This window comes from Ursus arctos, unplaced genomic scaffold, assembly GCF_023065955.2.
Source record: "Ursus arctos isolate Adak ecotype North America unplaced genomic scaffold, UrsArc2.0 scaffold_10, whole genome shotgun sequence".
Taxonomy (NCBI): domain Eukaryota; kingdom Metazoa; phylum Chordata; class Mammalia; order Carnivora; family Ursidae; genus Ursus; species Ursus arctos.
In genome coordinates, this window is record NW_026622764.1 from 51,893,306 (window position 1) to 51,909,042 (window position 15,737).

At 35.8% G+C, this 15,737-nt stretch overlaps 1 protein-coding gene across 2 annotated transcripts in view; it reads right to left on the reverse strand.

Annotated features, from left to right (window-relative positions):
• ENOX1 (ecto-NOX disulfide-thiol exchanger 1) overlaps nucleotides 1-15,737 on the reverse strand; it is a 539,166-nt gene that overhangs the window by 376,107 nt on the left and 147,322 nt on the right. For both annotated transcript variants that reach the window (XM_057308447.1, XM_057308444.1), the window contains exon 3: nucleotides 1,309-1,431. The gene's annotated coding sequence lies outside the window, so the exon portion shown is untranslated. The remainder of the gene's footprint in view (nucleotides 1-1,308; nucleotides 1,432-15,737) is intronic.

Below are 15,737 nucleotides of genomic sequence, written 5' to 3' on the forward strand. Positions count from 1 at the left end.
GCATTTTTTTTTTTTTTAGTCATTCATATCCAGTCAATCACTGTCCATAGCCATCCTTACATATGAATGTAATACTCTATTTTTAAGAATTCTTGGTAATTTGTTTTGTAGGGGAGGGCGACCACAGGAAGTCAAGCCAAGGAAAACCCATTTCAACTACCCAAAGCTGTCCTCTGTGAAGCAGTCAGCGAGAACAGACTAATGTCCCACACAGGCTCATGTTGAACAAGACAGTGTGTATTACAGCCAGGAAGGGCAAACAAAGTAATTGTCAGTGGCCAGACTAGTTAACAGGAGCAGAAAATGTTGAAAGTGGAAACACAAATGTACCCCAAACGGATTACACTAGTTTGAGAGTATTATATTGCAGGCACATCACCTCACACCTGATCGGATGGCCGTTATAAAACATAAACAGACAAAACAGCAAGTGTTGCTGTAAATGACCGTAAAACGGTGCAGCTGATGGGAAAAACAGGATGCGGTTCCTCAAAAGATTAAACACAGAACAACCATATGACCAAACAATCCCACTTCTGGGTACGTATCTGAAAGAACTGAAATCAGGATCTCAAAGAGGTATCTGCACACCCGCAGTCACGGCAGCATTATTCGCAACAGCCAAAAGGTGAGGACAACCTACGAGTCCATCCACAGATGAATGAACACAGAAAATGCAGTAGACACATGCAGTGGAGTATGACTTAGCCATAGAACAGGAGATCCGGACACATGCTGCAGTGTGGATGAAACCTGAGGATATAATGCTAAGTGAAATAAACCACTCACGGAAAGACAAATTCTCGGTGATTCCACTTACGTGAGGTATCTAAAGTAGTCAAACTCCAAAGAACAGAAAGTAGAATGGTGGTTGCCTGGGGGTAGGGGAAAAAGGAAACGTGGAGTTTCAATGGATATAGAACTTCGGTTTCATAAGATGAATATATAAAGTTCTAGAGATCTGTACAACACTGCATGTAGAGCTAACAATACTGGACTGAACACTTAAAAATGTGTTAAGAAGGCAAACATCTATGTTTGTTTGTTTGTTTATTTACCATAGTCAAAAATACATGGATCAGCTCTCCTAGGGATGAAAAGTGTCAAAATTAGGAGCAACAGGGCATTTCGTGCTTTTCTTAGCTTACCCTGATAGTAACAAGTCCTATGTCTGTGATTACTGGAGTAGTGCTGCTGGAAAGCGCCTCTTCAGAGCTCTGCACCCCTGCACGGCCCCACCAAGAATGTGCAGTTAGCCTCACAGCACAATGAGTGCAATGTCAAAAACACCACGCAAAGACTCCTTACCTGGTGCAAGGAAGCTGGAAACGCTGGACACAGTCCGGCTCCTGAGGACAAAGAGGTCAAGGTCACAGGTGGGCTGGGAGGCCTGCAGGGAGCGCTGTCACTACACACAGCATACCCCAAACCCTGAAACAGAAGCAAACACATGTGTGTGACCAGAGTTGAACAATTCTGAGTCTCTTTTTCTAAACTCTTGAATTCCTATGAGGAGATCTCCCCGCTTCCCCTGTGCTTCTGATGGCAGGCTGAAAATGACAAGAGCCTGCCTGTCTTGTTTACTCATAAACACTTCCTCCAACTAGAGCAGGAAGAGGTGGGTTCTTCCTCAGCACTGTGCTCACTTTCTGGCCCTCATTCCTCTTCTGCTCACCCACTGCCCTAGGCTGAGTCGGCTGCTTCAAGCAATCCAAGTCCTACATTTGCATTCACGGTTATGCACCCATCAGCTGCCCCTAAGAACCTCTAGACTGGAACATTCCCCGGCAACTTCTGTGTTGAGGGCATGGAGGTACGTACCCTCCCGCTCTGATGAGGGCATGCTGCGGACAGGTTAGAAGGTGCAGGCCTCACTCTACACCAAGCGTGGTCTGCAGACCAGCCACAGAGCCAACACGTGGAGCGTGGTAAACACGCAGGGGGCTAGACCCCATTCCAGACCCACTCCATCAGAAGCTGCATTTCAACAAGATCTCCACTGAACTGAACGTTAAACGTACATTAAAGTTTGGGAAGCTCTGAAGTAAAATCTGAATATATTTTGAAGCCAAATTTTAGAATTCTTATATTTTCCGTAAGTGTGGGGCTATTTCTAGAGTAAATAAATTATATTAATCAAATACTTATTCGTTGAACGAATTATTTACTTCAAAATAGGGGAAATAAATAAAGCCAATTATTCTATGTATAGGGCCTGAAAGCATCAAGAAGCTTAACAACCTTCTACAAGAAGGCTTAAATACGCTTTTTTCCTTTGTATTTTAACGAACCTGTCCACAAAACAACTTTAAATTGCATTAGTAACAAATAGGTGTGTTATCATAATTTAATAGTATTGAGCAATAATTCCACCCAAAAGGGAAACAGGTGTAAGAAAAGAAAGTTTATGTGTCTGAGCAGATGAATTAATATGAAGTAAGAGGAACATAAGTGTTAGGACCCTCCATTTCCACGTGCCCTTCCAAGGACCAGTAACTAAAACTGTATTAAAAAAATTTGTTCTTTTTCTTAAAGGCAGACTAAAAAATTATATACCTTTAAAACTCCGTAAAACCTGGAACCATCCCTGGTCTAATTAATTATGAAAACTCTTTTTTAAGTTTGGAATATACCACTTTTTTAGGTTTTTTTCAATATACTAGAAAATACTTGGGATTACATCATGATCATTCAATCTATAAATGAAAATAACTTCGTTGCAGGATGACCTAGAAGTAATTCTGCTTATATGTAAACAAAGTTCTTTGTAAGATTGTAGGATTCTTATCTTTCAATGTTATCATGTTAACACCATTAAACTTAACAAATATATGGTTTATTTATATTTCTCTACCTTCCCTTCTTTTTCTCCCATTTTAACTAAGAACCCTGAATACTGCTGGGGGGAGGAGGATTACGCTAAGAAATTCACAAAAATGCTCTTCTGGTATTTTTGTTTACTGTTGTTTTATTATTCTCTTCAGTTATTACAAAGTCATATCTACCTGTGCTTGCTTGCTTTTTTTAGAAATACAAAAGGTAAAACTGAAAAGACAAAAAAAAAAATACACAGAAAAACTGAGAAAAATTCTGTTAACATTTTAATGACTAGTATCTCAAACTATTTAGGTATAGATGTTTTTTTAAATGTGATTTTGAGTGTGTTTATTTAAGTGTGTATATGAATGTGTTTACATGAGACGAAGAGATCTAAAATTGCTATTTCACTCACCAAACTACTCATATTGCTTTCCACAGAAAGAAAAATAGCCCTGCCTTGTCTATCTAGCATGATGATACATATGCCTTATGTATCATTATCAGTTAAACAATCTCTCAATGTTGGGCATTTAGTTTGTTTCTGATTTTTCATTTTTATAAATAAAGCTATTATGAAAATCGTTATAGATGCTTCCTCTTACATTTTTCTCACTCTATCCTCAGGACGAATTCCTTTAATAGAAACTGTTAAAATTCTGAAACACATTACCAGTCTGTCTTCTGAAAAGTTTCATCATTGACAGTACCACCAAAAGACAACTTCATTAAAAAAAATCTTTGCCATTATGAAAGTCCAAAAATGTTATGCTTTTGTTTGCATGTTTGTTTTTAAAACTGTTTTATTAAAGTACAATTTGCATACAGAATAGGATACAGCTTAATGAACTAGCACAAAGCAAACACACGCTTGTACCATCACCTAAGTTACGGAACATCGATAGCATCATGGAAGCCTCCTCGTGTCTCTGCCAGTCACGACTCTATCCTTCCTCTTGAAAATGAACCACCCTCCTGACATTTAATACCGTGGACTGGTTTTGTAAATAGCTTCTTTGGCTCAACATTATATCCACAAAATTTCTCCATGCTGCTCCTTGTATCTGTCTATAGTTCACTCATTTTTGTTGCTGTGTAGTAACTAATTATGCAAATATACCACAATTTATTTTCCCATTCTCTTGTTGAGGGGCGGCGTTGTATCATTTAATGTAGTTTATATATTTGGACACTGCTGTTTTGGTCATACAAAAGAGTAAACTTATACATATTTAACATATATATTAAATCTGTCAATCTTCTTCCTTTGTGATTACATTGCTGGTGCTATGCTTTAAAAAAATTTTTTTCCTACCACAAGATTATGAAATGTTTACCTATATTTTCTTCTAATACTTTTTTCATTGTTTCCACTTACATCTTTATGTCATTTGGAATTTATTTGGATGTAAAGAGTTAAGTAGTTGAATGACCGCTCACCCTCCCTCAATGGCTAGGCAGTTTTCCCAAGATGTTTTACGAAATAACCCATCTTTTCCCCCTATTGTCATAAAATGCTTCATTATATACTAAATTCCCATATATATCCTGAGTCTCTTTCCGGATGTTCTCTTGTTTTTTTAAAACATGCTAATATATTCTTCAATTTCACATAAGTGCAAAGTATAAAATTCAAGAGGAACAACAGAGTGTGTAAAGATAGTAAATAAGGCTTCATTCACACCTGCCCACCAGACACATAGCTCCTCTTCTAAGTTCAACCATGGTTTTGAGTCACTTGCCTACCATTCCAAAAGTAATTCCTACATACAAAAATATAAATACACTTTTCGGTATATTAACATGTCTTTAAAATAACATACCAAAAGCATAGTTTTTGAAGTGTGCATTTCCATATGAATCAATATATTTGTGCTATCTCATTCTTTGTAACATCTGCATTGTATGAATTTATTTAAAACCTATACCCCCAATGAACTAAAACACTCTTTTGTAAAATCTTTTGCTCTTATAGCTAGACCTGAAATGACTATCTATGGCTAAATCTCAGAAGTACAATTCAGAATTAAAGTATATGTGCATTTTTAAAACTATTTATTTTGAAATAAGTATAGATACACGCCTTTGTAAGAAATAATAAAGACATACACTGTACCCTTTACCTAGTTTTCCCTAGTGGTAACATCTTGTAAAACTACAGTGTAATATTACAACCAAGATATATCTTCATTGAAACAGTTAATATACAGAACTCGTCCATCACTAGAAATGTTCATGTTGCCCTTACACAGCCATACCCACTTATCTCTTTTCCTTATCCCTTTCTTAGCCTCTGGGAACCCACTAGTCTATTCTCCATTTCTATAATCTTGTCATTTAAAAAAATGAATGTTACAGGGATGCCTGGGTAGCTCAGTTGGTTAAGAGTCTGCCTTCAGCTCAGGTCCTGGAATCAAGCTCCACATCAGGCTCCCTGCTCAGTGGGGAGTCTGCCTCTCCCTCTCCCCTGCCCCTCCCCCACTCATGCTCTCTCTTCCTAATAAATAAAATCTTTAAAAAAAATAAATTTAAAAAAATGAATTTTACATAAATGGAGTCATGCAGAATGTAACTTTTTGGGGTTGGCATTTTTCATTCAGCATAATCCTCTGGGGATTCGTCAAGGTTGTTGCCTATATCAACAGTTTATTCCTTTTTATTGCTGAGTACTATTCCACAGCATGTATGTATCACGGTTTGTTAACCACATGGCCTTTGAAGGACATTTGGGTTGCTTCCAATTTTTTGGCTATTACAGACAAACATGCTATAAACATTTGCATATAGGTTTTGCTGTGATCATAAATCTTTATTTTTCTGGGATAAATGCCCAGTAATTCAACTGATGGTTTGTGTGGCAGTTGCAATGCTTAGTTTTTCAAAAAATTGCCACATTGTTTTTTCAAAGTGGCTGTACCATTTAACATTCCCACCAGGATTGCGGAGGTGATCCAGTTTCTCTGCATCTTTGCCAGCATTTGATGTTTCACTAGTTTTTATTTTAGCTATTTTAATAGGTTTATAGTGATATGTCTTTGCAATTCTAATTTGCATTTCCATAATGACTAATGATGTTCAACATCTTTTCACACGCTTATTGACCATCTACATATACTCTTTGGTAAAATGTCTCTTCATGTCTTTTCCCCATTTTCTAACTGGATTGCTTTTTATCATTGACTTATGAGAGTTCTTCATATATTCTAAGGTACTAGTCTTTTCTCAGATAAGTGGTTTGCAAATATTTTTCCCAGTCTGGGGCTTACATTTTCATTTTCCCAACACTCTTGCAGAATAAAAAAATTAATAAGTCCAATATATTGATTTTTCTATGAATCATGCTTTTGGTGTCGAGTCTAAGAACTCTGTCTATTCCTAAATCCCCCAAATTTTCTATTTTATTCTAATAGTTTTATAGTTTTAAGTCTATGATCCATTTTGAGTTAATTTTTGTATAATGTGTGAGTACGCAATTGAGGTTTATTATTTGCCTGTAAATTTCGTATTGCTCCAGCATTATTTGTTAAAAGGGCATCTATCTCCATTGAATTGCACTTGAACCTCTGTCAAAAGTCAGTTGTGCATATTTGTGTGGGTCTCTGTGTGGGTTTTCTGTCCTCTTCCATTGATCTATCTATCCCTCCACCAATACTACAGTCTCGGTTATAGTGGTTGCATAATAAATCATGGAATCAGGCAGACTTATCCCTTCCATTTTATTTTGCTTTTTTCAAAATTCTTAAACTATCCTAGTTCTTTTGCTTTTCCATATAAAATTTAGAATAATCTTGTCAACATCCACAACACCCACAAAAATCTTCCTGAGATTTTGAAAGGAAATTGCTATCCAAACTTATATATCTCTTTGGGGAGAATAGAGATCTTCCACTCCATGAACATGGCATGCCTTTCCATTTATTTAGAACTTTTTTCTTTCATAATACCTGTGTAGTTTTCAGCATACAAGTCTTGTACATATTTTGTTAGGTTTATAACTAATTATTTCCACTCTTTCCATTTATTTAGAACTTTGTTTTTCTTTCATAATAACTATGTAGTTTTCAGCATACAAGTCTTGCACATGTTTTGTTAGGTTTACAACTAATTATTTCTCTTTTTTGAGCAACTGGGATATTGTATTTTTAAATTTCTGTGTCAATATCATCATTGCTAGTACACGGAAATAAAATGGATTTTTGCGCGCTCAGTTTGTATTCTGTGACCTTGCTGAACTCACTCATTAGTTCTGGGTTTTTTGTTTTACAAATTCTTTGATATTTTCTGTATATGTAATCATATCATCTACAAATAGACAGTTTTATTCCTTCCTTCTCAATATGTGTGCCTTTTCCCCCTTTGCTTGCCTTATACCACGCTGTTACATAAAAGTGCTGAAAGCAGATATCCTTCCCTTATTCTCAACCTTAAAAAGAGCATTAAATCCTTCACCTTTAACTATAATGTTATCTGTAGCATTTTTTTTGAAGATTGTTATATATTGAATTGAAGAAATCTCTTCTATTCCTGATTTTTTATGAAAGTTAATTGTGAATAGGTGTTTAATTTTGTCACATGCTTTTTTGGTATCAATTGATATGGTCACGTGTCTTCTCTTCTCTAACCTGTTCATATAGTGGATCACATAGGTTGATTTTCAAATATTGAACCATCCTTGCATCCGTGGAATACATCCCACTAGGTCATGATTTATAATTCTTTAATATATTGCTGAATTTTATTCGCTACTATTTTGTTAAGGATTTTTGCATCTCTGTTAAAGATATTGGCATATGGTTTTCTTTTTTGTACTCTTTTTGTCTGGTTTTAGTATTAGGGCAATACTAGCTTCATCTAATGAACTGAGAAGACTTCTATTTTCTGGAAAAGACTGTGCAGAATTGTTATTATTTTTTTAAATGTGTAATAGAACTCTCCAGTGAAACCAACTGGGCCTGGAGATTTCTTTTGGGGAAGCTTTTAAATAATGAATCCCATTTCCTTAATACTTTCAGGGCTACTCAAATTATCTACATCATAGTGGGTGAGTTGTAATTGTGTTTTTTTAAGGAATTTATTTATTCCACCTAAGTTGTTAAATTCATGTGGGTAAAATTGTTCATATTACCTTTCTTTCTTTTTGATGTCTGCAAGATCTGCAGTGATATCTGCTGTTTCAATCCTGATATTAGTATTTTGTGTTTTTCTTTGTCAGTCTTGCTAGAGGTTTGTCGATTTTATTGATCTTTACAAAGAACAAGTTCTTTGTTTCATTTTCTCTGTTTCCCTGTTTTCAATTTCATTGATTTCTGATTTTATTTTTATTCCTTCTTCTGCTTACTTTGAGTTTCGTTTGCTATTTTTTTCCTAGGTTCATGAGATGGGACTTAGATTATCGATTTATGACATTTCCTCATTTTTAATATATGAGTTTACTTCTATACATTTTCCTCTCACAACTGCTCTGGCTTCTGCCCACAAATTTTTTATGTTGTAGTTTCATTTTCATTTAGTTCAATGTATTTTTTAATTTCCCTTGACACTTCTTTGACCCAGGGATTATTTAGAAATATGTCAGTTAGTTTCAAAGCATTGGATCATATTATCTTTCTGTTACGATTTCTAGTTTAATTTTATTTGGTCAGAGAACATATTTATACGGCATCAATTCTATTAAATTTGTAAGATTGTTTTATGATGCAGGATGAGGTCTTTCTTGGTATGTTCAACGGGTACTTGAAGAGAATGTGTCCTTTGCTATTGTTAGGTGGAGTGTTTAATGAATATCAATTAGATCCTGTTGGTTGATGGTATTATGAATTCTTCTATTTTCACTGATTTTATGTGTAGCTGTCTTATTCACTGTGGAGAAGGGGGTGTTGAAATGTCCACCTATAATTATGGATTTGTCGACTTCTCCCTTCAGTTCCATCAGTTTTTACTTCACATGTTTTGTAGCTCTGGCATTTGGTGCCGTTACATTTAGGATTGCTATGTCTTCTTTGCGGACTGATCCTCTTACAGAATGTCTGGCTCTGTCTCTGGTAATTTTGTCTACATTATCTAATAATATAATCTTGAATTCCTTTAATGTTTGCATAATATATATGTAATTGCATGATTTTATATATCTATTCCTGTGCTTTTTACTTTCAACATGCCTATATTGTTATATTTGGAGTTTCTTATAGATAGCATAGAGCTGGTTCATGTAATCCACCCTGAAAATGTCTCTGATGTTTTTAGATTATCTGCATTAATGTAATTATTGGTATATTAGGGCTTATGTCTGCCATCTTATTTTTTATTTTCTGTTCTATTTTTCATTTCTGTTTTTTATTGTGTTTCAAGTGGATTAGATGGTATTGTAGAATTCCATTTTGATTTATCTAGTGTTTTGGAATGTATCTCTTTGTATAATTTTTCAGTGGCTGCTCTAGGTATTATATATATACATAACTTATCTATTTTTACCAGTTCAAGTGAAGTACAGGAAACTTACCTACTTTTATGTCCCTTTCCCTTCTGTATTTAAAATATATTTGTATTACATATATCTTCTACATTCATTTGGAACCATCAGACAGTGTTATAATTTTCATTTCAACCACCAAGTATAATTTAGAAACCTCAAGAGAAGGAAAGTCTAATGTATTTACCCATACTTTTGCCCACCATGTTTTCTTTTCTTGATTTTCCTAAGTCCTTTTTGTTGTTGTTGTTTCCTTTCTGTTCAGAGAACTTCCTCAAGTCACTTTTTTTTTAAAGGGAAGGTCTGCTAATATCTAATTCTTTTAGCTTTACACTTTTCCTGAAAATGTCTTGATACCTTCTTCATTCCTAAAAGATATTTGCACTGGGCTGAGGTTATGGGTTCATAGTTCTTTCAGCACTTTAAAAATGTTGTGCCATTTCCTTCTGGTTTCCATTGTCTCTTATGAGAAATCTGCTGTACATCTGTTTGTCTCCTATAGGTAAGGTGTCATTTCTCTTGCTGCTTTCAAGTTTACTTGACAATAGTTTTCATATATTTAATTATAATGTGGGTTGGTGTGGATTTGTTTGTTTATTCTGTTTGGGATTTTCTCAGCTTCTTGAATCTAGGTTTATACCTCTTGCAAAATTTAGCATGTTCTCAGCCATTGTATCTTTTTTACCCCTATTATAATTCCAAGTACTTTTTTTTTTTTTTTAAGATTTTATTTATTTATTTATTTGACAGAGACAGCCAGCGAGAGAGGGAACACAAGCAGGGGGAGTGGAAGAGGAAGAAGCAGGCTCCCAGCAGAGGAGCCTGATGTGGGGCTCGATCCCAGAATGCCGGGATCACGCCCTGAGCCGAAGGCAGACCCTTAACAACTGCACCACCCAGGCGCCCCTCCAAGTACTTTTTTTTAGCACTGTCCTCTTTCTCCTTTCCTTCTGGTACTTCAGGGGCATATATATAAGATTTATTATAATCCTACAAGTCCCTGAGACTGTGTTCCTTGACTTTTTTATTCTATTTTCTCTGTGCTGTTGAGATGGAGTTTGTTTCTCTCATTTTGTCTTCCACTTCACTGATCCTTTCATCTACCCCTTCTATTCTGCTGTTGAGCCCATCCACTGAGCTTTTTATTTTAGGTTTTGTACTTTAAGTTCTAAAAATTCCTTATGCTCCTTCTCCATATTTTGTATTTCCTTATCAAGACTTTTTATTTCTTTGCTGGGGCTTTCTAATTTATCATGTATTTCAAACCTATTTGTAGTTACTTGTTGAAGCATTTTTATCATGGGTGCTTTAAAATCCTTGTCAGATAATTCTGACAGTCATCACAATGTTGGCATCTCTTATCTTTTTTTCATGCAATTTGAGATCTTCCTGATTCTTGGTATGAGAAGAGAAATTTTCACTTGAAACCTGCTCTGAGACTCTGGGTCTTATTTTAACTGGCTGTGTTAATTGGCCTTCCCCGACACTGATCTTATGGGGGAAGGGAGGATAACACCTCATTATTGCTCCATTGAGACCCAAGTGAGAGTTTCTCATTATTGCTGGTCACAGTTGAAGATTCTGGCTCCTGATAAGGCCTCCTAAGACAATGAGCTGGGAGTAGCTTCATTACCACTGGGCAATGGTGAGTCTCTGCTAGTTCTCTTCTGTCACAATCTGAGCAGGAAGAGAGAGGGATGCCTAATTTTTTTCAGGTGGAGATGGAAGTCTAGACTCTCCACCTATCTCCATTGATAATGCTACAAGGAAGAGAAAAGGAGCAACTTATTACTGGCCAGTGGGGATGAAAGTCCTGGCTCCCTGTTTGGTCTCTGACAGCACTTCATTTGGAGTATTGTTAGAGCCTCTAGTGGGTGGAGTCTAGATTCCCCACTCTGCCTTTCCTGGCATGGATCATGGTGGGGCTAGTTTTCTTCTGTAGTGTTTGGAGGAGTAAAGAGTAATGTTATTGTATAAAAGTGGTCTTATCTGCTATTTCTTTCCTATCTTTCGGGATAAAAAGAGTAGACTTCACTGGGATTTCTTTTTTATCTGTAGCCATTAGCATCCCATGTGGCTGGCTTCTTCAGTATCCAGTCTTGGATAGATGAGATAAGAAGAGAATTTAGAGAACACACCACTCCTCTAGTCCTGATGTCCTCAACCAGTCTACCTCCTGTCTCCACCTTTCAGAATCTTGTGTTTGCCCTATGTTTAATGTCCATGGTTTTCAGCTGTACTTTTGAGAGGAACAAGAAATAGTACATCTACTCCATTTTTAATTTAGATGAGCACTTGCTATTCCCTAATTGCCTTCCACAGGTGTACCAATTTACATTTCTGCAGAGTTGGTCTTGTTTTCTGCTATGGGTTTTCGTTGTAGAAATTGCTCTTTGTCATTTATTTTTGCTCTCACATCTAATTTGTTCCTGCCATTTTAGAGTCAAATTAAGAATTTCTTAAAGGAAATTCTTCCTTATAGGGTAGAAAGGACATAGGGACTCTCACTCAGAAGAAAGCTTTCCATAAATGTTCTCCTTCTTTCATATTTCTGCCTTCTATCCAGCCCTAGTCACCTGATTTGAAGACTGTTAGTGAAACTTTTCTAAACCTACTCCACCTACAGAAATAAACCTTGCAGAGTCCTGGGGAAATTTTATTCCAATTCCCAATGCCTTCTTTTAGTTTATTCAAAGTCAGACTATATTTGACAAAACTTCCTTGATGCTTGTGGTATTTTATCGAGATAATACTCTTAACCTCACTGTTCCCTCCCACCCCATGTATGCCTCTTACTGTCCATTTTCGTCAGAATTTTGGAGAGTATGTGTATGTGAACTGCCATCTTTCAGAGAAGCCAAGTGAACACTTTTTAGAAGTTTTTTTTTTTTTTTTTTTTTTTTTATCAGAGGCAGAAGTTACTAACATAGGTAAGAAAACTGAGGCTGGGCAACAGCAATTTTGGTAGATGAGTATCCATTTTCACTTGTTCAGCCCTCACACTTGATTATAGCACATCTTTATTTTCCAGACTTTTGTGCTTCATAAGTCCTTGAATACTACTTTCAACACTACGAACAGCATATTCCAAGAAGAAGGTGCCAATAAACTGTGGAAGACTTATCATTTAAAGCAGGAATACAATTAAAACATCTTCTCTCAGTTAAAGCTTATTGCCATTAATACATAGTCCTCCAAATGAGTTTTGCCTGCTGCTGTTTTTTTAATTCAAAAGCTGAAGGTCCTGCTTTTCTCTACAAAGAAACACATACACATGAAATAAAAAGATTAACTCCTTGTGTACCTCAATGTAGTACATGATAAAATATTTGCTTCTGATGAAATATTTGCTCACAGTAAAAGATTTTAGGCAGAAGAAAGAAATGCATAAAAATATAACTCCACATTATACTATTTAGTCATAAACTGTTACATTTTCTTGGAATATTCCACTCTAGTGTCTTCCTATGCACTTTTTTCCCCTTCTTTTTATAAAATGGGCTCATACTATAAATACCACTTGAACCCTGCTTTATTCACTTAACATAATAATGTGTTTTCCCATTTGGTTAAATGGTCTTTAAAAACATGAGTCTTTAATGGCTGTAATAATATTCTACCTTCATGCAGGTGCCATAATTTATTTAAACATTCTTCTATTTGAGGCTAAGCTTCTACATTTTTGCCGTTTTTAATAATGCTGCAATGCATATTATTTTACATAAATCTTTGTTGTTGTTTTTTTTTCCCCTTTGGATAGACTGCTAGAATTTGGATTACTGAATTGCAGCCACTGGCAGCACAAGACTCCGTCCTAGAGCAGGAAACACTTCAGTGGGTCAGGACCAAGTTCACTGCTGGCCACAACACTGAAAAGAGATTGCAAACTCTGCATCCTTCTAGCAACACACTGTGGGGTTCCCTTTCAAGTACTTCTTTCCTGTGCAGCAGTGTGGCCAGGCAAGCCTGAGGCTCCCCCAGCTTGCAAAAAGATTTGCCTCCTCTGCTCCTTAGGAAAGCTGCTAGGAACCAGGGAAACTGAGTCAAAAATGTGTGCTTTCTTTAGTTTGCATCCTGCTTCTTTCCACCACTGGAATAGTAAGGACCAGATGAGAGTGTGAGTCCGCAGAAAGGTGAGACACTTTCTGCAGGAAGTCCCACCTACTGGTTTATCTCAGGACATATAAAAGAGTTTCCATGCTATAAGAAAATAGCATTTTTAAAACAAAATTGGGAACACATTAACTACACATAAGTGGTCTTTTATTATTTAGTGTTCTTTTTTGGGGGTGGGAGTAAAATTTAGAAACTATGATTTCACACTGTGTGACTGTAGTGGTATCTCTGCTCACATTTTGCTTTCAATAAGGCACTTTTGAAGCTGTTTTCTTTTCCTTAATAAATCTTGTAAGTTATTTAATTGTAAAAATGTGGCTTGTCATATACTACCTTCTAATATTACATTCTCTAAAACAAGAATGTTTTCTATCGCCGCCAAATAGCAGTATCTTTACACAAAAGGAACTCTCATCTGTCAACTAACTTTGACACACCCAATTTCCATCAGCTGTTTGCTCTTCTTGGAGCAGCCCTAGCAGGGAAGGATTTACATTTTATTTATTCATGCTCTTTGCTCATTTTTCTATTGAGGTGTTTTTTTTTTTCTTATGGATTTAAGAAATTCCTTTAAATATTGATGATATTAACCCTATGTCTCTCATATTTGTTGCAAATATTTTTCCCAGTTTTCACGGCCATTTGATTTTGTACCTGGTGCATTTTTTTTTTTAACCATTTAGGGATGTTTAAATTTAGTATGTTAATATGTCTTTCGCTTTAGCATTTTTTCTTTCTTATAGTTTACACCTTCCCAAGTCCAAAATCATATGTATATTAAGTTATATTTTATTCTAGTTTTACTATGATTTTACTATTTCATTATGATTTTAAACAAAATATTCTGAGAAATCATTTGGTTCATCATTGATTTAGATGCCATTTTCATCATATACTGAATTATTTCATCTGTGGGATGTTTTATGGCCCTTCTAGTTGTGCCACTGTGTGTCCATTGATCCTTAGACTGTTTCCTGGGAGTGTACTGAATATCCTGAATATTCTTTCTTCCACTGCCACTGACCTTTTCTTTTCCTCAAAATCTTAACTAGTTCACCCATTTATTCTTCTAAATGAATTTTAGGATCAACAATTCAAAAGAAAAATTCACTTATATTTTAAACGTAAGACTTAAACTTTGTCATTATTAAAGATGTTTATACCAGTAGATACATAAAAAGGCATTCAATTTTATTACTAACCGTAGCATAACAAGTAGATAAAAATTTTGAAGTCTGATAATGTCCAGTGTTGGCATAAATATGGGGAAAATGGGCATTTTCATAGACTGTTGATGAGAAAGGTAATTGGTAGTTATTTTAGAGGAAATGTGTATCTGTCAAAATGCAAAATGTGTATGCTATTCTTATTTTTTTTCTTTTTAAAGATTTTATTTAGTTATTTGTCAGAGAGAGAGCGTGAGCACAAGCAGGCAGAGGGAGAAGCAGGGTCCCTGCTGAGCAAGGGGCACGATGAGGGGCTCGATCCCAGGACCTTGGGAGCATGATCCCAGCTGAAGGCAGACGCTTAATGACTGAGCCACCCAGGCGCCCCAAAATGTGTATACTATTTGATTCAACAATTCCCCTTCTAGGAATCTGTCCCACAGACATTCTTACACATGTACACAAATATTTAAGGCAGTTCATTGTACTGTTGTTTGTAATAATCCCATACTGGAATTCACACAAAAGTCCACTTAGAGGGGAGTGGTAAACTACAGAGTATACGTTCAGTGTTGTCCATATTGTGAGCTATGAAAAAGAATGAAGTATACCTATATACAATAATATGAAACAAAATCTCTGAGCTATATTAAATAAAAAACAAGTTCCAGAGCAAATATGGCCAACATAAGGCTGGTTATATTTTTAAGTCTCTGTTTCTGTGTGTGTAAGTAGGTAGGTAGTGTGTGTGTGTGTGTGTGTGTGTATATATATATGGTATTTAGAAAGACACTAAAAGGGTAATCGTATTTAACTTTTAGGGAGGTAAATGAGATTAGAGAGTAAAAAAGAGACTATAATTTTTAATCTAAGTATCTCTATATTATTTTAATTATCCACTACATGCTTGTGTTCATGTACAACTTGTGTGTTTTAAATAAAAAATTTTAAAAGCAACAGATATTCATTATTAACATCAGCTTGTCCTGGACCATCATTTTGGGTGTCTTTCTGTTTATTCATTCTTGAACTAGGAGAAAGTTGTTCATACTTGAAGTTGGCCAACAGACAGCACATGTAACTCCTGGCTAGCAAGGCCCCTTGGGTGGTAGTTTCTGAACCCCCTCTGGGTCCTACCCTGTGGTGCAAGTTGGTCTGGGCATGTTGGG